Here is a 4,781-nt window from a genome sequence, read left to right as displayed (position 1 = left end):
CTGAAACGCCTGTTTTGGCTTGTGGCAGCCAATGCCCAGTACAATTATCACAGGCATGCGCTTGTGTCCGCCCCCAATTTGCATTGCCCACGTGTTAAACGAGCGCAAACGCTAAATTAAAAAATAAAAAAAATAAAAAATAAATTAGCGCTTTTGGGAAGATAGGGCCCCTACTGTACTAAAACACCTACTGTATTATTATTATTAGCTGGACCTAAAACACAGACTGTACTAAAACACCTACTGTATTATTACTATTAGCTGGACCTAAAACACTGACTGTACTAAAACACCTACTGTATTATTATTATTATTAGCTGGACCTAAAACACAGACTGTACTAAAACACCTACTGTATTATTACTATTAGCTGGACCTAAAACACCGACTGTACTAAAACACCTACTGTATTATTATTATTAGCTGGACCTAAAACACTGACTGTACTAAAACACCTACTGTATTATTATTATTAGCTGGACCTAAAACACCGACTGTACTAAAACACCTACTGTATTATTATTATTAGCTGGACCTAAAACACCGACTGTACTAAAACACCTACTGTATTATTATTATTAGCTGGACCTAAAACACTGACTGTACTAAAACACCTACTGTATTATTATTATTAGCTGGACCTAAAACACAGACTGTACTAAAACACCTACTGTATTATTATTATTAGCTGGACCTAAAACACCGACTGTACTAAAACACCTACTGTATTATTATTATTAGCTGGACCTAAAACACTGACTGTACTAAAACACCTACTGTATTATTATTATTAGCTGGACCTAAAACACTGACTGTACTAAAACACCTACTGTATTATTATTATTATTAGCTGGACCTAAAACACAGACTGTACTAAAACACCTACTGTATTATTATTATTAGCTGGACCTAAAACACAGACTGTACTAAAACACCTACTTATAATTAGCTGGACCTAAAACACAGACTGTACTAAAACACCTACTGTATTATTATTATTAACTGGACCTAAAACACCGACTGTACTAAAACACCTACTGTATTATTATCATTAGCTGGACCTAAAACACCGACTGTACAATTAATCAGCTCCAACTCCGTTTTCGCATCAATCAGACTGTAAACAATGACGCGGCGCACAGAAGCGGAAGACTTCTTGGTGCGAACATATCCACTCTGCGCCGGAAACCCCAAAATATCAGGCGTCTGTCCCAGAGTCTTATTAGTCGTCAGACTGATAGACCCTGGGACTGATAGACCCTGGGTGCCCAGATTTCCTGGCGTGAAGTCCAGCTGGTGTGCGTGGATGTGTCCTCCAGGTCATTCTCCTCTGGGGAATTGAGCATCTTTTGTCTCTGGGACATCCGGACAGGGATCGGCCTGTAATAAATGCAGCACGGTGACATTTCCACATGTTAAACAGGAAGGATTTCTTTAGCTGGCACTCAGCTGGACCCTCCAAATTGCCATGTTCTTTTGATCTGGAAGCATTTACATATGTCACGCAGAACTGCCAGGTCATGTATGTTTCATTGAATTGAGGCTGCGTAAGAATAATTGCTTAACAAGAGGTTCCAGGGGAGAATTTCAGATTTATTTAAAGGTACATCCAATGGAAATGCATCGTGGTATGCAGTAATATCTCTGAATGATCTCAGCCTAATGGTTTCTCTCAATCATCTGTCAGCTTTCTTTGGTGATAAGGCCCCGAAACACAGCGGAGATGACTGTCCTGAAGCCATATGTGGAGTGACACCTCCTGAGTTATATATGAGAATCGCCTCATAGGGAGGTCTCGCCCCCAGAAACGCTCTTTCCACGAGGGAGGTGATCACCCGTATCAATATTTAAAGACCCCGGTTATTGACACTAACCTGACTTATGGAGGTTATGCAGAGGCCAGGGTAATGATTCCCCAAGCTTTCTCGCACGCGGCACTTTAAAATATGGGTTGATGGCTCCGATGAGTATGACTCTAATGTCTGTACAATGATGCTTTATCTGTCCATCTGTTGTTAGATGGGTGTTTGTAGAGGCCCAGGTGGAAATGGATGTGTTCAAAGATTGTCAAAGTGTAAGCATGCTGAATGCTACTGTATCTACACAGGCTATAGATTGACACGAGGCAGATATTGGTATTTTATTAAATACTGCTGATATGATGGTGGTTCCTCCCTGGCCACAGCTACATAAAAACAGGCTATAAAAACTGACATGTTTTATTTCCTTGCACATTCTTATTTCATCACCTTTCACCTATAGGCAGTAATGTATCCTAGAGTTACTAGGGATACTTTGTGATGGTATGCCGGGCCCTACCTACCAATGAATAGGTGTGGTGGATCGGTCTCTGCCTTAAAGAGATGAAACTCAAAGAATGTCATTATGGGTTCAACGGAGCGTTTTAGTGTCCTGTGATGGTCTAAATGCAATTTCAGAGGTTTTACACCCTGACAAGAAGGACATTCTAGGGAAACACTGAATCCTTGTAATTTTGGGGCATAAAAATGTTCACTTTTTGGGGTCATTTTTGCCTTTATTTGATAGGACAGTATATAGACAGGAAAGCAGGGAGAGAATAGAGGTAGCAAATGTGCAAATTTCAAGTGGTGGACGGATAACTTTACCCCGACCAAAGTCTAACTACATGAAGAAGGCTGTAATATACAGGGCTATAGTGTCGTGGAACAGTCTGCAGGTGATGTCCGTTCCATCACTGATGATGTCACAGTGGGATTTATGACATCACAGTGGGACAGTGGGACAGACAGACAGAGACACAGAGCCCCAGCTCCCATTTACAATATGATGATGATGATTATATATATAATCATCATGATTTTATATATACCGGTATACTGTATATATATATATATATATATATATATATACCGGTATATATATACTGTATATATATATATATATATATATATATATATATATATATATATATATATATATATATATATCTGTGTCTCTGTATGTGTGTATATAGATAGATAGATAGATAGATAGATAGATAGACAGACAGACAGACAGACAGACAGACAGACAGACAGACAGACAGACAGACACCGCCCACCCACCTAGGCGCCATCGTGCAACTGTGCGCCATCGGCTCATACCAGGAAGGATTTATTACATCACTGATGACATCACAATTGCTTGAGTGACATCATGATGACATCACTGATGACATCACAATTGCTCAAGTGACATCACTGATGACATCGTGGAATGAGCTCCCCCCTTTGGTCAGGACGGCCCAATCACTGCCCATCTTTCGGCAAAGACTAAAAACACCTTTTCAGGCTCCACCTGGGCCCATCTTGAACTAAAATATCTCTTAATAAAACCCCCCCACAAACTCCTACTTTGTACAAGTGCCACTCTATTCCTTCAAAAAGATGTAGCTGTCATAGATTGTGTTGCATAGTTGATTTCTCTACTGTGACAAAATGTGATATTGTAAGTCGCTTTGGATAAAAGTGTCTGCCAAATGACGGTAATGTAATGTAATGTAACATCACTTCTGTTGCTCGAGTGACATCACAATTGCTCAAGTGACATCACTGATGACATCACAAATCGTGACTGACACCGAGCCCACAGACATACCTCACTAAATACAATGGTCTGACTCCATGCTGCTATCAGCAGGTTCAACACAATCATAGTATTTGTCTTCAAAAACCCTTATTGGTTGAACCCTATTATCTACTGGATGCCAACAGTATGTTATGTTCAGTATGCATAAGTTGTCATAGCAAATACAATCCACACTAAAACCCATATAGCGTCATGTTACTGTTTTCCATGGCTGTTTTTATTTTCATTATTTTAATTTTCTGTTCATTCAAGTAACAACCTAATATTTAAACGATGAAAGAGATAGAAGAGAAAGACATTTAGTATCCTTAAAAGGCCTATTTGAACAGCATACTGCACATTGTAGCAGAAGTATTTGGACAGCCAGGCTGTCAGCTCAAACACAATGTAGGATTATACTATTCTGTCGAGGTATATAATCTTTGTATCATGTCTTCTTGAGAAGGATTTTTTTTTTACCCATACGCATCTTCCTAATCCCTCTGCCTTGTTTGGCTTAAAGATTACATATTTAATCTCGAAAATGTGCCTTAATCTCTAATAAATCCCAGCGCACATCGGCTTCTCATATCCCTGTCTCTTCAGAACAGTTTCTCACAGACGCACGAGAATGAGGCTGCTGCACCGCCAGTTACAGATTAGAGAGTTTTAATGTTGGTTAAGATCATGCTTAAATTTTCCTTTCAGAAAAGAAAAGCATTGTAATATTTCTCATGACCCTCGAGGCCACAGATATAATTATGTTACCAACACATGTCAAAGAGAGATTAAATCAGAGCAAACGTCAAGGAATACACATGCAGTACAGTCGGTCTGGCTAGTCGTTGAGCCAATGCAGCAAAAGCCAATGGGAAAATTCAAGCACGAATCCTCTGGGTTTGTACTGGAAATAGATTGTGATTTAATAACAGAATAAAACTTTGGCATGTTACAATTCTGCAATTGTGAACTAAGAATATGTAGCATCTCCCCGTGTTACCTCCGGCTTGGTCGGGCGTCCATAAAGGCATGATTGGCCATGTCTGCGGGTGGGAAGACGGAATGAGTGTATGTGTCCTGGTCGCTGCACTAGCGCCTCCTCTGGTCGGTCGGGGCGCCTGTTCGGGGGGGAAGGGAACTGGTGGGACTAGCGTGATCCTCCCACATGCTATGTCCTGCCGATGAAGCTCCCC

Source organism: Poromitra crassiceps, assembly GCF_964638095.1.
Source record: "Poromitra crassiceps genome assembly, chromosome: 4".
Classification (NCBI taxonomy): domain Eukaryota; kingdom Metazoa; phylum Chordata; class Actinopteri; order Beryciformes; family Melamphaidae; genus Poromitra; species Poromitra crassiceps.
This window is presented reverse-complemented; position numbering follows the sequence as displayed.